General features: G+C 33.4%; 1 protein-coding gene across 1 annotated transcript in view; it reads right to left on the reverse strand.

The window, feature by feature from the left end:
• The window catches only part of Con (connectin), a 1,055,959-nt gene that overhangs the window by 522,823 nt on the left and 511,418 nt on the right, over positions 1-21,718 (reverse strand). The window contains exon 3 of the mRNA XM_069839240.1: positions 21,074-21,106. The gene's annotated coding sequence lies outside the window, so the exon portion shown is untranslated. The remainder of the gene's footprint in view (positions 1-21,073; positions 21,107-21,718) is intronic.

The following is a 21,718-nucleotide window of genomic DNA, read 5'->3' on the forward strand; positions in this document are numbered from 1 at the left end:
ATGTATATAACTCAGTCATATATATATATATATATATATATATATTTTTTAGATATTTCATTAGATTTACAAGACGATTTTCTACAAAATAGCTTCACTTGATTTTTAGTATACTTTACAGAAACATAACTGATTTTAGAATATCATGGATTTCAGTTTGGAGTCCACTTCTTTGCACATTGTTAATTATTTTAATATTTAATTTAAACATAAAAATTCTAATGAAGCCAAATCTTTTTAAATAAAATGTTTAAGATATGTACAAAATTTGAGCTTCCTATTATTCATAGCTTCTGAGTTATATCAATTTAAGGTAAGCATGGTGACCAAAAAAGCAATTTACGGGAAAAAAAATACATTTAAAGAGTCACTTGATATAAACTTTCACTTGAAGGGCCAGACAATGATTTCTGTGGCCTTACTACATTTACTACCCCTTTTTTACATTTTCTGCCTCATTTTCTAAGCAGTTCCTTAACAGTTTTCTTATTATTTACAATTCTAGCCTTCTATTCGCTAATTCTGCCCATGATGTGAAACTAATTATATACACAAATGCACTATAAAACACAAAACTACACTAACTGCAACCTATATAGGCCTAATACATACTATTTACATACTATGTGTTTCAGACACTACAATAACTATTTCTGTCAAGAATTAACAATCATATTTCTATAGATCTACTTTAGATCAAAACAATTTTGTAGCATATCTGACGAAAACATCTGAAGGAATTATACTATCTCCTGCTATCTAGTGAATAAAGCGAAAACTATTGGAGATAGGGCTGTACATTCATTCATTCATTGAATGCATTAATCATTTATTTATTTATTTATTATTTATTTTTATGTTTATATATATATTTTTACTTATTTATGAATTTATTTACTTTATTTATTTATTTATTTATTCATTCATTGACTAAGCCACTCTCTCATTTATTTGTTTCTTTATTTACTTCTTTATGTATTTATTTATGTATCGGTATTTATTTATTTACTGACCTATTTACTTATGTATATATTCATAAATTTATTTATTTACTTATCTACTTATTTATTTAGTTATTTAATCATTTATTTACTTATTTATTTATCTACGTATTTATTTATTTATTCATTTATTTATTCATTCACTCACTAAGTTATTTTTGGTAGGTTATTTTACGACGCTTTATCCACATCTTAGGTTATTTAGCGTCTGAATGAGATGAAGGTGATAATGCCGGTGAAATGAGTCCGGGGTCCAACACCGAAAGTTACCCAGCATTTGAGGGAAACTCCCGGAAAAAAAAAACCTCAACCAGGTAACTTGACCCGAACGGGAATCGAACCCGGGCCACCTGTGGAGTAACGGCTAGCGCGTCTGGCCGCGAAACCAATAAGTCATGAAATTATATAAAATGAACAACCGAAATCAGGTTGAGAATGCGGTAAATTTGAAAAAAATGAAATTGAATAATGAAGTGGAATAACAATTTTAAAAATGGCATTATTAAATGCCACAGCATTGAGTCAGGGCATAAATTTTTATTTAAAATATATTCTCTTCAGTCGAGAGATTATTTTAAGGGAAATATATTTTTTTCAAAAAAAAAAAAAAAAAAAAAAAGGAGTTAATTTTAGTCAAATTTCAGTATCCCTCTTCCCTTAAATTTATATAGTGTTAAAAAGGGTGTAATATTTTGAGGAATGATAGTACAAATCACAACAAGAAAAAAAAAAGTTCAATAAACATGAGTAATAAAATTAAATTTTTTTTATTAAAAACGTACAGTACTTTAAAATTCGTGTACTGTTGACAGGTTAATAGGACCACACATTCTACCCCGTAGATTAGGCGGAGAGGATGGTATTCTTTGGTGAAAAATGAGTAAATTTACAAAAAAAAAATCTTTAAAATACTCCGTGATATGTGTGGAATGCATAACATAACATTTTGTGGGTATTTGCGCCCTTATCGGATGTTGAGTCGTCATTTTTAAACTTCCTGCATTATGGATTTTTAAACCACTCGCCCACTTTTATTGTTGTTTCCGGTAGTCAAATTAAATTTTCAAAAATCTTTATTCTTTAAAATACCCTTTGATATGTGTGGAATGCATTGCATAACATTTTGTGGGTATTTATGCCCTTGTCGGATGTTGAGACATCATTTTTTAACTTCCTACGCTATGGATTTTTAAATAACACGCCCGCTTTTATCGGTTTCCAGTAACTTCAATTTTTTTTTTGCTACATTGCCAGACAAAAATGGATATAATTTCTGAACTATTAAAGATACATGCATGAAATTTAGAACACACATTCTGTAGACCATTAGGAAACTTTTCTCTGTAACAGAATTTTGTTAATTGATTTCATTTTAAAAATACGTCCGTTTGTTTGCGGGAAAGGAAATCAGAAAATTCTTATTAAATTTTAATTATTTTGCAAACGTAGGGACTAATATCAAAATTCTGTTACAGAAAGTTTGTAGAACATGCTTTTGCAAATACATTGCAAAAAACGGTTTGAATCTATCTTTAAAAACGGTTTTAGTACAATCCTGCATTGGGTATTTTTTTTTTCAAATTTGGGCCCCCTAATAATTTTTTTCAAAATATTTTTATTTGGTTGAGTTGCCACAACTATGAGCTCTCTACATACAAAAAATTAATATTTTACACCAAATAGGAAAAAAGTTAAAAAAAAAATACCATCCTCTCCCCAACTGGTTTTCAGTAAAGGCGTTTCCTAACAAATCAGTTACCCGTCTTGCTGGAGGAAGTGCCATAGCACTAAATATTATTTTTCATACCAAAAAATTAGTGTAATATTAACAATGTCAGTACATGCGCTACAAAATAATTAAGGAACGTAACAGTTCAATGTTTCAGTTCCCCATGCTATCAGTGCGGATACTTCCGCAGTCCGCTCTTTCCTTCCTGTTATATAAGACTACAACAGCGCTGCTTTAAGACGTCTATGTCTTCCTGAGTCATTAGCATATTCATTAGGAGCATTAGCCCAAACAACGGGACGAGTCAATCGATCATCGCCAGAGACGCAGGCGGGTGAGTTCCGTCAGCTGACGCGCGCAACAAGTCGCTGGTTCTCATCCAGCTAGGGTCTCCACGGATTAATTCACCGAGCGAGATATATCTGTCGCTACAGAGCGGTCCCAGTGGACTCACTTCTCCAGCACTTCAAAACACAGCCTTCAGTCTCATAGGAGCCCTTGGTCCTTCGCTGCACTAACTCCTGATAACAAAACAGCAGCGTTTTCGGAAACTATTTTCTCATGAGTGTTTCAATTATAAATTATTTTGGATGAGAATCTCGTAGGAATTTTTACTTTTTTTTGTAATTATCTTTAATTCACTGGGTTTCGAAGGGCTTTACATTTTCTGTGTGCAAGGAATGATACACCAACAAGAAGAAAATCTATCGACAGTTTCGTCTCACCTAGTGGGAATGGGAAAGGTGAATATTCAATCGGTTTCGGTGGAGTTAGAAAAGGAGTGAATGATTCCCCCAGATCATGCTATGGTAGGAATGATCATGATTTTAAAATCAAATGTAGGAAACAGAAAACGGATGTAGGTAAATTCTCATTTTTAAATAAAACTATAAGGGTGGTATTCATAGACATTTCGCAGCACGCGCTACGAGCGTACTAAGCTAGCCCCGGCTATCCACTGGTTACTAGTACAGAATTCAAAATATATCCTATCGCTAACACTGGTTTATGAATACGAAAAACGCTCATAAATCACCGAAAGCCCGCGCTAAAAATGTCTATGAATACGGCCCGGTATGATTGGAATGACCCACCAGCAGAGGTCTTTGAGGGCTGTCCTACCTTAAGGAGATCCAAGAATAACTTAAAAAGTTGTGTATAAAGTGTAAATTAAAATTAAGGTGACATTTATTTTTTAAGGTGACCTGTATTTATTTAGCCTGACGAGTTACTCCCTTGGTTTGAATTGTAAATTATTTTAAAATAGCTTGTAAGAGATTCTTAGACTAGAAATGTTTAGTTTAAATGTAGTTCTGTTTATAAGTATGACTAAGGGTGTAATTGTTTGTCTTATTTGAACTGTTGTATTAGGGAAGCGTGGTGAGTCAGTTAAGTTATGGTTTTACAGTGCAGTGAATAGTTTAGATCAGTGATAATTTATAGTGTCAATGAAATGTGTTCTATAGTGTCAGTGAAATGTGTTCTATAGTGTCAATGAAATGTGTTCTATAGTGTTAGTGAAATGTATCATAGTGCCAGTACAGTAAGTGAGATGAGAGTAAAATGAAAGACTATTATCAGTACCAATGTGAAACTTATGTAGGGCCTATACATATGTAGGTTGTAATGTAAAATTAGATCACTTATTAATTAAGTTATTTTATGTATTATTAATTGTAATTATTGTGTATAATTATATTGTGTATATATTTGTATTGTGTATTGTATAATTGTATTATGTATTGTAATGTTATTGTGTATTGTTTATGTTGTTTGTACCACTGCCACCGGGTACTTGCCCACTTGCAGTGTAAATAACTACATACATACAGAACAACGAGAAAGTCGGTTAGTAAGATGACGTCACAGCATAACTGAACCTTTAAAGCAGTGGTACTCATTACGCGGTCCGCGGGCCGCATGCGGTTCTCAAAGACGTTTATTCCGGCACTTTAACTAATATTAGTATTATCGGTACTAATATCTTTCAGAGGATTTTTTTTTTCTGTAGTAATCTGCAACTGGAGAAAACCGTAAATTTTTAGCGCGAAAGTAAACAAATGATAAAATTTGTCAAAATTCGACTATTTTCAGTAGATTTTGTGAACAGATTTGAAATTAGGTCCAAGATTTCAGATGAAAATTCACCGTTAATAGATGGAAGTTTGTTTCTCTGCATACAGAATATTGTACTCCAGGCACAGCACTCGTTTGTTTGACTCTATGTAAATCGAAAAGTAATAAAGATTCTGAGTTTGACAACTTTTGAAAGTAATAGTCATTTGTTTTCAACATTTTCCTCGCTTTGACCCCCATCTAAAGTGAGGAAAAATAAAAAAAAGAGTTTGCCGCGTAAATGTCTATTTTGAACGGATCACTTCGAAGTTAGTATTTTTCTCACTTAAAAAAAAATAATTTTTTTTAATCTGATTTCATAAAAATTACAGCGCGATTGACCATCATAGGAGCTATGACACGAAATGTTTTAATGGAGCCGGATATACTGTTTCTTTCTCTTGTCTCTTAGCAACCAGTAGGCTACACAGAAGAGTTTAGTAAAGACATAACTTTCAGTGTGACCACTGGATGTAGGGAACATAGCAAACAAAGGGTACAAAGAAAATTTCGCGTACATAGCGTAGAGCAGTGGTCGTCAGCACTCGCTGAAATGCGCAATGGGTACGCGGTGCCGTCCCGTGTGCACTGTCGTGCAACAGGGAGAGATAGAGAGTATACCCGCTAGCAGCTACGGAGTGCACCCTAGTGCACTGCGTTTTCCGCGGGTAAGAGAGGCTAGCCCCAGCGTGCTCTGTGCTGACGACCCCTGGCGTAGAGCTTAGTATTTAGTATTTATTTAGTACTTAGTATTTATTTATTTAACCTGGTAGAGATAAGGCCGTTAGGCCTTCCCTGCCCCTCTACCAGGAGATTCCAACTATAATACGAAGAATAAAATCACAATTAGTATTAAATTTACAATTACAATTACAAGTAAAATTACAATTAGTATTAAATTTACAATTACAATTACAACAAAAATCAAAGTACGAAAAGATTACCTCACTAATTAAAGCTAGATAATTTATCATAGAAAAACAAAGATTATTTTATATTTACTGAATTATAAATTAAACCTAGAATAACAAAATTGTATAGCGATGAAATTACTGGATATTGAAATATTTTGTGATGCTCTGTGTGGCTTCAGCATTAGAGTTTGGTTAGTGGTGGGATATGTTGGCCATCCTCATTCTGATTATGAGTGATTCAGTTTTGAATTAATGAATGATAATAATAATAATAATAATAATAATAATAATAATAATAATAATAATTATTATTATTATTATTATTATGGTTTATTTAACGACTCTTACAACTGCTGAGGTTATATCAGCGTCGCCGGTGTGCCGAAATTTTGACCCGCACGAGTTCTTTTACATGCCGGTAAATCTACTGTACTGACACGAGCTTGTCGCATTTAAACACGCTTAAATGCCATTGACCTGGGACGGGATCGAACCCGCAACCACGAGCATAGAAGCCAGCGCTACCTAGGCCGACTGAATGAATGAATGAATGAATTAATTAATTAATTAATTAATGACAATAATTATGGTTTATTTAACGACGCTTACAACTACCGAGGTTATATTAGCGTTGCCGGTGTGCCGAAATTTTGTCGCACAGAAGTTCTTTTACATGCCAGTAAATCTACTGACATGAGCCTGCCGCATTTAAGTACAATTCAATGCCATCGATCTGGGCCGGGATCGAACCCGCAACCTCGAGCACAAAAGGCCAGCGCTAATTAATTAACGAAAATGGGAGGAAGAATATAGAGCGCTATACTGAAAACTGAGGAAGTATATGAAACCGTTACTAATTTTCTACTGTACATATTTCAAAAAGTGAGAAGTCCAATGATTTTTTAGGATGGGAGTTATGCCATAAAATATCACATATTGAAACCGTTCCATTTTCTGCCCTTCCAAACACTTTTTGTGTATTCTGAGACAACAATGTGGCATAGCTCCCACTGCTACTAGGTCAGTCTTTTTTCTTGATTTCTTGACCACTCCTTCTGCAATAAATTCTGTTGAGTTGTAGTTATGCATTGACTTGCGTCAACTGTTTTTTTAAGCTCGCTCATGCCAAGAGAAGAACATCGCAGGCGCTATACGTTTTTGTTTTTGGGACTGAAACCATGGCAATAGGACTATAAAACTCGATGAATATTTATACTAACTTGCAATGTAACACGTGTATGTGTTAATCGTATGTATATGTAATTCTGGTTATTTTAAAATTCAGCATTTAATCTTCTAAATGTATGGCGTAATCATACTACAACGCTGTGGTAGAATTATTTTTCAAGTGTCATTCAATTACTGAAAAACAGGGAGGCGGAACAATTTGTCAAACGGAATTGTGTCTTTTGTGTCTGCGAACGTACGTATTTATATATACAGTAGATATAATATATACAGGATGTTTCAACGACTTCGTTACAAATTTTTTATGAATGGCAGACAATATGAACAACAGAAATATATGTTCGGGCAGGTTCCATGTGGTAGTTACAAAGTCTTGATACATGAAGTTAGTACAGCCACCTAACATCGAACTCAAGGCCAACATGATGAAACAAATGTGTAGGTTACGAGCGCTGGTATGTACAAACAAAGGGATGGGTTTTTCACGGGAAAATTCTAGTGCCGAAACACCGGCAAAGCGTTATCCACAAACTATTAAGGAAAACACGTGAATTTTACTTTAAGTAAGTAAAGAGATAGGTTTGAAAGAAAATCCCGAAAAGACAAAGTACATGATTATGTCTCGTGATCAAAACATAATACGAAATGGAAATATAAAAATTAGAAATTAGTCCTTTGAAGAGATGGAAAAATTCAAATATCTTGGAGAAACAGTAACAAATAAGCCGTTCAGAGCAAAAGTGGTGTAAGTCAAAATTGGGTAATGAGGTTTAAAGCAAAAATTCTGTAAAATACAGCGCAAAGTAGCAGTTAATATGTCCTTCATGCTATCCACTGACTACTAATAGTTTAAATAAGTTGAATATTAATTGCTTTTTTGCGCTGTATTTTACAGAATGTTTACTTTAACCCTCATTACCCATTTTTGACTTACACCACTTCTGCTCTGAAGGGCTCAAATATAAATGATACTCGGGAGGAAATTAAAAGCAGAATACATATGGGAAATGCCTGTTATAATTATTCGGTTGAGAAGCTTTCGTCATCAAGTCTGCTTTCAAAAAAACTGAAAGTTAGAATTTATAAAACAGTTATATTACCAGTTGTTCTATATGGTTGTGAAACTTGGCCTCTTACTTTGAGAGACGAACAGAGGTTAAGAGTGTTTGAGAATAAGGTGCTTAGGAAAATATTTGGGGCTAAGAGGGATGAAGTTACAGGAGAATGGAGAAAGTTACACAACACAGAACTGCACGCATTGTATTCTTCACCTGACATAATTAGGAACATTAAATCCAGACGTTTGAGATGAGGAGGACATTTAGCACGTATGACCGAATCCAGAAATGCATATAGAGTGTTAGTTGTGAAGCCAGAGGGAAAAAGACCTTGGTGATGCCGAGACGTAGATGGGAGGATAATATTAAAATGGATTTGATGGAGGTGCGATATGATAGTAGAAACTTGATTAATCTTGCTTAGGATAGGGACCGATAACGGGCTTATGTGAGGGCGGCAATGAACCTCCAGGCTCTCTGAAAGCCATAAGTATGTAAGATAATATATTTTCAGGATGAAAATGCTTAAATGTTAGTTGTAGTTTTTAATATATTTTTGGAGTAAGAAACCATTAATTTTGTAGAACAACGTTTATATTATTTCATTTGTGCCGTTACCGGATGATTTAATGACGATTCTGCCCGTAATTATAGATAGAAAGCGGAAAGCATACTTCTCTGAAATATTAGAAGTCTTGAGTATTTACAGATCGGAAATCTGCCATAAAATTTTCCAATCTGCAGACGTACAAGAGAGAAGCAAATAGCAAATGAGATGCTAGATATAATCAAATAAAGTGAGGAAACGGCGTGTGTATATATAACGGAGGGAAATTTCATTTGCTAAAGTTGTTGGAAAGGAACTGCATTTGTGGTTGCAGGATTCATCCATCAAATTACATCCCACCCTTTCTTCTGGGTATTTCATGAGGTTGCAGAAGTTTAAACTACCCATCAACCTACAAACAATTTAGAATATACTTTTCTGCCGTCTGCTGATTGCATTGCTTTTTCCATTACCCCTGTATCTTCTCTGTTATTAGCTTAATTTATTCTCCGGTTAAACTACAGATAGATGGCAGTGGTGTATGAGCAGGTATAGCGTGAAATTCTACAGTTTCGACTATAGAAGATCGTAGGTTCCAATCTCACGTCTGCCGTTAATGTTTGATTATTAATCAATATGATATCCTATATTATGTCTTAGGTGTAATACCTAAACTGTCTTCACTTCTCGTTATTGCAGTTCTATTGTTTGCCTATACAGGGTGGAAAGTAACCTTTTACAATCCTTTTTTTTTTTTTAAGATTTATTTTAGGTCGCATAACTGCATGGTCTTTTTGCGACCACAATATTCATATACAGAACAATACAAGACAAGCAATGAAGATTACAAAGTACACAACATATTACAGTGTATCTAGAGGTAAAAAAAAATAATTATTAAACAACAAAAAATTAATAAACAGAGTATATGAACAGTATAAATTTTACAATCAGATCATATTAATTTTGCACACCTCTACTCCCTCTTACTTATCTGTCCGATTCCACAGTCTTTCTCGGTATCATAACTTAAATACTCGGTCACAATATGACAACACGCTAGAAATACCACTGCACACATCATCTCTTTATTCTTCATCTTTCACTGTTGCTACTTCTCGTCACTGGAATTCTCTGCCGCCTGAAGTCAAGGGCTGCCGAACTTTAATTTCCTTTAAATGTAAATTAGAAAAGTATCTTATGATGAGTTGCCAGACCTAACGTGTTGCAAATGTGTTCCACTGTATTTATTATTATCTTTTTTTTATTATCTAAATCGTGTTTATTTATCACTTAGCGCCAATATGTATCCCACTGTGTTGTTGTTTTTTATTATTAATCTGTTTTTTGTGTACATTTTATTCAATTGTCGGTTTATGATTTAATTGTGTAAGTCCTATTTAATTGTAATCTAATATTAATATGTATACTAATGTGTTTATTTTTATTTTTACTGTGTACATTTTTCTTTTTTTTATTGAATTATCGGCTTCTGTTTTTATGTGATTCGCATCTGATTCTAACAAATTAATATGTATTCCACTATGTTTATTTTTATTTTATGAGGTAAATTTTATGTAACTACCTCTTTTGATCTCATTATGTAATCAGTATGTAATTACTTAATTCTGATCAAGTTTTATGATCAACTGTGTAAGCAAGTTTTAACCCTGGTTGAGTGTAAGAGAAGGCCTTAAGGCCTTAACTCTGCCAGGTTAAATAAAGCCATTATTATTATTATTATTATTATTATTATTATTATTATTATTATTATTATTATTATTATTATTATTATTATTATATACAAGGAAATTTCTTTAAAGAATTGAATTACTTGTAGAAGAACATCTGTATTGTTGAGTGCTGTAGATATATCATTTGGTGTGTTGTACTTTTTCCTTGAGGTGTGGTATTTTCGGCATTCTATGGTGACGTGTTTGACGGTGAGTAAGCGACCTGTAAGGTGACCTGTATTTATTTAGCCTGACGAGTTACTCCCTTGGTTTGAATTGTAAATTATTTTAAAATAGCTTGTAAGAGATTCTTAGACTAGAAATGTTTAGTTTAAATGTAGTTCTGTTTATAAGTATGACTAAGGGTGTAATTGTTTGTCTTATTTGAACTGTTGTATTAGGGAAGCGTGGTGAGTCAGTTAAGTTATGGTTTTACAGTGCAGTGAATAGTTTAGATCAGTGATAATTTATAGTGTCAATGAAATGTGTTCTATAGTGTCAATGAAATGTGTTCTATAGTGTCAGTGAAATGTATCATAGTGCCAGTACAGTAAGTGAGATGAGAGTAAAATGAAAGACTATTATCAGTACCAATGTGAAACTTATGTAGGGCCTATACATATGTAGGTTGTAATGTAAAATTAGATCACTTATTAATTAAGTTATTTTATGTATTATTAATTGTAATTATTGTGTATAATTGTATTGTGTATATATTTGTATTGTGTATTGTATAATTGTATTATGTATTGTAATGTTATTGTGTATTGTTTATGTTGTTTGTACCACTGCCACCGGGTACTTGCCCACTTGCAGTGTAAATAACTACATACATACAGAACAACGAGAAAGTCGGGTAGTAAGATGACGTCACAGCATAACTGAACCTCTAAAGCAGTGGTACTCATTACGCGGTCCGCGGGCCGCATGCGGTTCTCAAAGACGTTTATTCCGGCACTTTAACTAATATTAGTATTATCGGTACTAATATCTTTCAGAGGATTTTTTTTTCTGTAGTAATCTGCAACTGGAGAAAACCGTAAATTTTTAGCGCGAAAGTAAACAAATGATAAAATTTGTCAAAATTCGACTATTTTCAGTAGATTTTGTGAACAGATTTGAAATTAGGTCCAAGATTTCAGATGAAAATTCACCGTTAATAGATGGAAGTTTGTTTCTCTGCATACAGAATATTGTACTCCAGGCACAGCACTCGTTTGTTTGACTCTATGTAAATCGAAAAGTAATAAAGATTCTGAGTTTGACAACTTTTGAAAGTAATAGTCATTTGTTCTCAACATTTTCCTCGCTTTGACCCCCATCTAAATTGAGGAAAAATAAAAAAAAGAGTTTGCCGCGTAAATGTCTATTTTGAACGGATCACTTCGAAGTTAGTATTTTTCTCACTTAAAACAAAATATATTTTTTGAAACGATATTTTGAAACGATATTTTTTGAAATGAACCCCCAACCTGTGAAACCTGTCACAGGTTTCACAGGTTGGGGGTTCATTTCTTGATATGAGGTAGGAATGGGTTAATTTTGTATGTCCAATTCTTAATCTTGATAATAAAACCTGGTCTTTTCTATTAAGCTTGTGGATCTGTATATTAATAGAGCATGTTGACTTGACTTCGAAAAGTTTTCTGGAGGGATTGAGAGCCAAAGTGTAATCCATGATTCTGTACATTTATCGTCTATGAGGGAAATGATATCTCGATGTGGTAAGAAGATATAGTCGGAGTTGTAGAATCTTTGGTGCTTTGTGTGGCTTCTCTGTCAGCTGCATCGTTGCCTGCAATGCCACAATGAGAGGGTATCCAGATGAAAATAACTTCTTTTCCTTTTGCTATAAGTTTATGGTATAAGATCTGAATGTCTTGTGTTAATTTATCAGTTGTCCATACATTACTCAGCGCCTTTAATGAGCTTAAAGAATCTGAAAATATTATATCTCGAATTATGACAAACAAGAAATTCTAATAATATTTTGTTCTCAGAAGGACGAAATCGAAAAAAATGATCTTTCGTAACTTGAAATTATGATTAAGTACCTCTTAAAAAAAGGCGTTGTGAAAGATCTTAACAAAACTCAATCCTCAAAATATTTTTATTAAATCGCTTCTCTTTAAGTGTATTTAATTTTCCAATTCTAAGCACACACACACATTATGTACATTATATAGGCCTTTTTCAGATGTAATATTTTTTACTTAATGTGTTTTTCTTGTAAGTCGACGATATTCTGTAGTGTGTAATGTTAGCCAATCAGTTTTTCTACAATATTATTATTATTATGATGATTATTATTATTATTATTAAACGAATAACTAATAAATAGTTACCCTCATCTAAAGATTAAGAAGATTAAAATTAAGATAAAATCTAATAATTTTATCCTTCTAGGGAGAAGATCTAAAAATATCAATATTCATGCACGTACAGAAGAATATAGAAACACATACTTAGTGGTCAATAATAATAACAATAATAATAATAATAATAATAATAATAATAATAATAATAATAATACATTATTCAGCATGGCAATTAATGTTTCTATATACTCCTAATTGAACCGTTGAGCAAAGTAAACAAATTACATTTTGTCCGACAGAACAACAAAAAAGTTCTCCTTCTCATTCTTTACGAAACCACCTCTTACTGCTTGTAGAGACAGAGTTTGTAGAGCGACATGATACCGCCACTGCTTGCCTTCAGTACGTGAATGAAACACACAGGAAACTCCTCGTACCCGTTTAAATGTCTGTTATTACACGATGTAATCACGACACCCTCTTTGGTCACCGCTGCACTAGATTCACAGCGATATTCGGAACATCGTTTTAAGACCTTGCATATTATTTTCAAAACTTTTTTTGGCACAACATCTTATACCAATAAGACATATTAGTGTGCAAAATTTGAAGGTCCTACGCAACCTTCCAGTGTTTACCGTTCCCTTGTGAGTACAGAATAGGCTATGTATACGAAATCAAATTATTAATTGGAGTATAACACAAGACGTTAGGATTTCCTCTTCGTTGTTGTTATATTGGACAAATTTTAAAGGTCTTACGTAGCGGTACATCAGTTTAAACACCACTGCCGTTTACAACGATAACAATCTCGATCAGTGTTGCCAAGTCAGCGGTTTTGTAGCTAAATCTGGTGTTTTTAGGATTATGGTCAGCTACAGAATTTTACCGTCAGCGGCTAGCTATTTATTTGGGGGTTTTTACGATTCCAGGCAGAGAGAGATGATATTTTTAAGTTTTTTTTTCTGTAAAGATGTTATAATTTTTTATATGTAGGCCTACTTGCAGACAATGTTAGTTAACCATAAACCAGAGTTTAGTACGGTATTAACACACTTTTTTCATTGTGCGAGTATACAATATCAACGTTTCATGTGAACTCGATTAGGTGCAACCACGTCCATTTCCTGCCTCATCCATTGTTGCTCTACAAGTAAGGTATTCCGCATTCGTTAACCTCTTAATCTAATGTACGCATTATTTTTGTAAATTAATTGATTTAATCATGAAGAATAGACAATGAACTGAATTATTTTCATTTATGATATACATATATTATTTAATTTATCATTCCGCATTATAGTTTATGTAACACAGACATACTTAAAACTCAAAACTAGACTCATTGTTGGCAGGCACGTCTCCAGCTCAGTGTGAAATCAGATTTCGAACGGACTGGTGTGACTGTGAATGTGATTATTTCTGAAGTGTCCAGTATATTCTTGATCTACTTCATTAAATTTTGAAGAAATATGCCGCATAAAACTCCATACGTACAAAAAACATGATGTGTAGAAAGATTGGGTGGAAGAAGTGATAGTTCGAAAGCTCGATGTAAATGGTGTAAGGTGATATTAAATGCAAAATATTTAGATTAAATTACCCATGCTGATAATTATACACAAAAAAAAAAAAAGAGTAGCGAGTGTTTTTCTGTTGTTCGACAACATCACATTGCCATTCACAACAAACTTCTGGGCAGAGATGAGTGTTATTTCAATTTCCGAAGTATTATAAATATTAGAATGTTTTAAAAATTTGAAACCTAAAATTCTCCAGTTCCTAAAACTATATAGTTTGTATTTCAAATTTGGAAATGATATATTGAGAGAAATCTGGAAATTTTTAACTACAATTTAGCGGTTTTTTTAAGCTTGTGCAGCGGTAAATGGAATTCTGAGTTGGCAACACTGATCTCGATAAGTTTTAAGCAAGAGTTGATATGGATCACATGGGAGACAAACTATATTCACTTGCAAAACTTTGTGTACCTTCAATTTAACATGGGTAAGTGTCTGGTAACATTGGGTAAGTTTGAGGGCAATGGAGACAAACCCAGAGCCCGTCGCAACTCGCAGTAATGACGCAACAACTTTGAGGTTTCTGCGCGGCCGACGTAATCCGTTGCTTCAACCTCAGCATTTTGAAATCGCTTTGAAATTGTTCTCCCCTATTCACTTGTCCTCGCTGCTATGGAAACCTAACTACAGATAAGAAGCTTGAGAGAGTTCAGCTTGCTCGCACACAAAGCAGTCCGTACTGACAGTTCAACAAGTATTCCAAAGTAAACTTGTTAGAGTACTGGGTCTCCTCCCAGGGTAAAGATCCATCCACATAAATTTCTTCTTCAGAAATTAAGTTTGTGAGATGAGTTTCCAGATATTTAAGACAAGAAGAAATCATTAACCTGACTACTCGAATTTTTAATAAGGAACGCACATAATAGTACATTATGTAACGAGCCTATAATGATAGTAATTAAGACGCGAGCATGTTTGTTTATGAAACGAGCGCAAGCGAGTTTCATAATTTTCATACTAGCGTCTTAATTACCATTATAGGCAAGTTTCATACGACTTTTTATGCTCGATCATATTTCGAACTTGAAATTATTCAGTAGTATTCATTTTATTCGTATCTGACTGAAGATCGGAAGTGACCTTGTGCATAGCTCGTAAATTGTGAGATGTGCGCAGACGCGAAAGTATTGATTTTTTTCGAGGAACAATAATATCATTGACCTTGTTGTAATCTAGAGAATAACATGAACTAATTTTTATATAACCTGGAAATTGATTTAGAATTGAAAAACGAGATGACAATTTGAATTAATTTGAATATTATTTACAATTAACGCTAATTATTACAGTAACAGAACATAACCTTCTGCGACAGTATTGGTTTTCCAGCCTCCTTGACGTTTCCCTCGTCTTTCGATTGCATATCCGAGAATAATCGAAAACCTGAACTTTAATGAATAGGTGTACTTTAATGACATGCATTAAAGGACTGCTACCAGGTGTATAATTACTACATTTCGGCATGGTCGAGCATAAAATATTTTTCTGAATACAGATCTTTAGGGACTTAAGGGGTTAGGTACAGCTTACAGCAGTAAAATTTTAGAAATACTCATCTTTTTTTTTTTTTTTTTTTTTGCTTCATTACTCTATCTTGTACAATAATGAAAATTTGTATGTGTAAAACACTGTCCTTCTGCTACATGAAAAAAAAAATATTTTTTACGATTTAAAAATAGTAAATTATGCAACGAGCCTAAAATTGGTAGTAATTAAGTCGCGAGGATGTTTATGAAACGAGCGCAAGCGAGTTTCATAATTTTCATATAGCGTCTTAATTACCATTATAGTCAAGTTTCATACGACTTTTTATGCTCGACCATATTTCTAACTTGAAATTATTCATAAGCATTCAAGTTATTCTTATCTGACTGAGGAGCGGAACTGAGCTTGTGCAATACCTCGTAAATTGTGAGATGTGCGCAGATGAGAAAGTATTGATTTTTTCCGAGAAACAAATGTCGACATTGACCTTGATATAATCTAGAGAGTAAAATAAACATTAATCTTGATATAACCTTGAAATTGAATTAGACATAGAAAAACGAGATGATAAATTGAATTTATTTCAATATTATTTACAATTAACGCTAATTATTATAGTAACAGAACTAGTTGTCTTTCGATTGCATATCCGAGAATAATCTATGCTTGCGCTTTCATATTGCTACAATGGTATTTTCTGATTGGTGGAACACCTGAACTTTAATTAATAGGTGTACTTTAGTGCTGTCCATTACAGGGCTGCTACCAGGTGTATAATTACTACATTTCGGCATGGTCGTGCATAAAATATATAATGGCGGCAGTTCACTGTGCAGTGATGAAGCGTTTCCCTCATAGTTAAAAAACTATCCAACATTCTGTGATGAAATTTTGTATGTGTATTTATGCATGTCATATCTACAATATGATGCAAAAATCACTTCTCTACCTTTGATAGATTGTCTAATAAAAAATAAATTCATTTAAAAATGGTCAAATATCAATATTTTCTTCTAACACAAAATAAAAAATATATATTATTTATTAAGGAATGTAGTTGAAAGAGCATAATATTGTAAACATGAGTTTCAGCAATAGAACTACATTTTCGAAAGTTCTAAATAAAATTTTATACAGAGTCCGGTACCACATAAAGCGAGCTATAAATCAAATGCGACTCCCTCTCATGATTCAGATCCATGCACACGAGAGAAAAATGGAGAAAACTTGCTGCGCAGATTGTATTGTTAACCTTGATTAATAAATGGTGCTTTAGAGTCCGACACCTCACAAAGCGAGTTACCAACTACATGCGATTATCACTGACTATTTATATCTATGTACTCATATACATACTAGTGTAATGAAAAAAAAATGCGCAAATTATATTTTCGAACCATTTCATTAAAAGATTATACATACTTCGACTTCACACAAAGTGAGTTATGAATGTAATGTAATGCGAGTTTGTCTCATGATTTAGATCCATATACACACGAAAACGTGGAGAAAACTTACGCGCAGATTGTATTGTAAACCTTGATTAAAAAAAGGCGCTTTAGAGTCCGACACCTCACAAAGCGAGTTACCAATTACATGCGATTATCTCTGACTATATATATCTATGTACTTATACACATACTAGTGTAATGAAAAAAAAATTCTGCGCAAATCATATTTTGGAACCTTTTGATTAAAAGGTTACACAGACTTCGACTTCACACAAAGTGAGTTATGAATCAAATGTGATTTTGTCTCATAATTTAGATCCATACACACACGAAAAAATAGAGAAAACTAATGCTCAGATCGTATTGGAAGCCGTCATAAATAAAAGACGCTTTAGATTCCGACACCTGGCAAAGCGAGTTGTAGGCATTGAAGTGCGATCCACTTCAGGGCCTCAAGAAGTCTCTTGAATAAATTATTTATCCCACTCCCATTCTTCAGCACCGTGTGGATCCCGGGACATCAACAAGAGGCGAGGGATTAAAAAGAAGTGGAGCGACACGATTTAAAGAACCTGCGACTCTCCTGAAGCTCAAGAACACTTGTAGTGATAAGAGTGGCTTGCAGTGTTACACATAAGCAATTCAATTCAATGGCTATAAAGGTGTAGACGTTGCCTTTCAAATCCGGGAGGACAAAGACTGAGTATGTCTGGAAAGAGCTCGTTACAATGAAGATGATTTAATGAAAAGAAAGTGGATCGACAGAATTATTAACTTCGTAATTTTAAGTCTGAATTCTAAATTATAATCATGCATATCAGCTGTCAGTGGTACATTCTCATCTTAAAGGTTATGAGCTCGATCCAGGATATATACCGTGAAAGTTTTGGTATGAAGATAGTCTCTCAAGCATCTTTTAAGGGTATATGTACGTTTACGACCACAAATATTATCAGAAAATGCAGGCTCCAAATTTCTAAAATTTTATAAGAAAATGAACTCACAATTGGACAAAAATTACAAGGTATCACAACAAGACTTATTAGAACTTAAGTATCTGATAAAAGTATAAACGAGGTTACTAATAATATTTTTCAAACAGTTTTATCAGAGTATGAAAAAAAAAATTCCGCAGTTACATCATTTGGTAATCATAACAATGTTATGGTCTCTCTGACATCTTTAATATTTGTCCTGCATGTAATAAACACTTATTTCTGAAAAGTAGACTACTCTCAGACATGTAGAGTTGTTTATTTTAATACATTAATTGTTTATTTGTCCTATATAAAATATATTAAAATTTGCATAATGTTTCGTTACCTAATTTATGTATTTTCAAAGAAATGGGCATTATTGTAGTCTACCCTTTGCATAAATTCATGTTAAATCAGTGTACAACATTTCAGAATTCTATCTCTAATGGTTGTGGAGTTATGAAATAATTTGTGTGAAAAATTTCGAATTTTGGAAAATTTAATTTAAAGTAAAAAGTGAATTCTTAAAAATATTATTAGGAACCTTTTTTTATACTTTTATTATATATTTAAGTTCTAATAAGTCTTGTTTTGGAACCTTGTAATTTTTGTCCAATTGTGAGTTCATTTCCTTATAAAATTGTAGAAATATATAGCCTGCATTTTCTAATAATAATTGTGGTCGTTCATGTACATATACCCTTAAGGCAATGTATCGGTGAAATAAAGGTGAAAAAATAAAATCAAGTGTTTTTTGTTTTGATGCTTGTATTTAATTCAATCCTTTTAGTTTCATAATATATTTTATGCTCGACCATGCCGATACGTAGTAATTATACACCTGGTAGCAGACCTTTAATGCATGTCATTAAAGTACACCTACTCATTAAAGGTCAGGTCTTTCAGCCAATGACGACTCAGGTTACAACTGTTCAGCCAATGACAGGTCAGCTTTCTACCGTTATAAAACCGCAAGTATCGATTATTCTCGGATATGCAATCGAAAGACAATTAGCGAAAAGTCACGGAGACTGGAAATCCAATACTGTCGCAGAAGGTTATGTTCTGTTACTATAATAATTAGCGTTAATTGTAAATAATATTCAAATAAATTCAATTTGTCATCTCGTTTTTCAATGTCTAATTTAATTTCAATGTTTTCTCTGTAGGTTCTTATGGCCTAGCAAGGTCAATGTGGACATCTATTCCTCGGAAAAAAATCAATACTTTCGCGTCTGCGCACATCTCACAACATACGGGACATTGGCCAAGGTCAGATACAAAGAAAATTAATAATATCAAGTTAGAAATATGGTCGAGCATAAAAAGTCGTATGAAACTCGCCTATAATGGTAATTAAGAAGCTCGAATGAAAATTATGAAACTCGCTTGCGCTCGTTTCATAAATATCCATACTCGCTTCTTAATTACCTTCATTACAGGCTCGTTGCATAATGTACTATTCTTTTTTCCCTTAAGAACACTTTAGACTACGTCACGTTACTTTTATATATTGTAATAGAGAAAAATGAAATTGCAAAATGTTCCCTGTGGCTATACAGACAAACCCCGTCCTAAATCAAAGCCTTCACCGTTTCTAGGTACCTCCCATCCCAACTGTAGTTCGCTCCAGGTGAGGCTAGTCATGCTTACCGATCAAGGGGGGGTTTTCAAACCCTACTTATCGAAACGAGTGATAGAGTACTGTGTAAAAACGCATATGAAACACTTTCTGAAGAATTAGCACAAACGGTTGGAATTTATAGATCTTATTAACGTTTATACAAATCGCTTTTTTAGCCCGAGATACGACGATTTTCACCCTTGGAAGACTTACACTAATAAACTTATATTTCTCCGCAAGCGACCATGAATCTTTTGATAGAAATTGGTGCAGACACTCGAATTTAACATTTTTTTTAAGAAATTACAAAAATGCGAAGGGATTTGTAATTTTTATTCATATTTATAAAGCTACGACGATTTTCCCTCTTGGAAGACACACTAACAAACTTATATTTCTCCGCATGCGACCATAGAAATTGGTGCATACACTCGAAATTAACATTTTTTTTTAAAGAAATTACAAAAATGCGATGGGATTTGTAATTTTTATTCATATTTATAAAGCTACGACGATTTTCCCTCTTGGAAGACACACTAACAAACTTATATTTCACCGCATGCGACCATAGAAATTGGTGCATACACTCGAATTTAACATTTGTTTTTAAGAAATTAGAAAAATGCGATGGGATTTGTAATTTTTATTCATATTTATAAAGCTACGACGATTTTCCCTCTTGGAAGACACACTAACAAACTTATATTTCTCCGCATGCGACCATAGAAATTGGTGCATACACTCGAATTTAACATTTGTTTTTAAGAAATTAGAAAAATGCGAAGGGATTTGTAATTTTTATTCATATTTATAAAGCTACGACGATTTTCCCTCTTGGAAGACACACTAACAAACTTATATTTCTCCGCATGCGACCATAGAAATTGGTGCATACACTCGAATTTAACATTTGTTTTTAAGAAATTAGAAAAATGCGAAGGGATTTGTAATTTTTATTCATATTTATAAAGCTACGACGATTTTCCCTCTTGGAAGACACACTAACAAACTTATATTTCTCCGCATGCGACCATAGAAATTGGTGCATACACTCGAATTTAACATTTTTTTAACGTAGAATCACTTGTTTCTCCTTAGTAGACTTCGGAGAGAACTTGCATATTGCCCATCACATAAACATGCAACTAGACTACATCTCGTAATATCAAGGGAAGTAGTGCGTAACAATTATGTGTGTAGTTTTTTCTTTGCATACTATTTGATATTTAAGTCCAGAAGATATTTTAAACTTCATGTTGAAGTATGAGGGCACAGACGTCAAAAACAATGTAAGGAACTTGATTTTTGTACTTTTTTTCTTAATAAAATAATCTTCAAAACAGTTTAACTCACCAGCTCTGTCTTCTAGACTTGAATGCCGAAAATCTGAAACAAAAGAAGTGAATATTTAAGATTCGGGACAAAATTTATATAAGCATATAATAAGTCTAGAGCCCGGAATTTTAGGAGCTAAAAGTTAATATTGTTCCTCGGTATAGTTTATAGAATAGGAGCCATGCCCCCACTTCTCTGACACGTTATTCTTGTCATTCAGTATTTTCCTTCTCTTACCGTTAGAGGTCTCCAATCTTCTTACCTACAGCTTACAAATTAGCGCACGGTTTACAAGATTCATTACCCAGTCCTTGTGACTACGTTGTCTATTATTACATATCGGACTCCTGTGGACTAGTCTTAAAACCCTTCTCACGGGCACCACATCTACATTCTTAACTAATAATCAGAGAAAAAAACTCGATGTCCACAAAAAAAGTTCGTTGTATCGCAGAAGACGCAACCATCGTACAGATATTATGTTATGCATTATCGGGGGGGGGGGGGGAGCCGAAAATATACGTCCGACTATCCTCTTCGAAACTTGCAACATTCTAACATACAATCAGAGAAAGTTAATGCAGAAAAAAAAATGATTATTATGTACCGAAGTACATATGACATTTCCGTGAAGGAATTCTGCGTCATCATATGATGCTCATC

Source organism: Periplaneta americana, chromosome 1 (assembly GCF_040183065.1).
Source record: "Periplaneta americana isolate PAMFEO1 chromosome 1, P.americana_PAMFEO1_priV1, whole genome shotgun sequence".
NCBI classification, from domain to species: Eukaryota; Metazoa; Arthropoda; class Insecta; order Blattodea; family Blattidae; genus Periplaneta; species Periplaneta americana.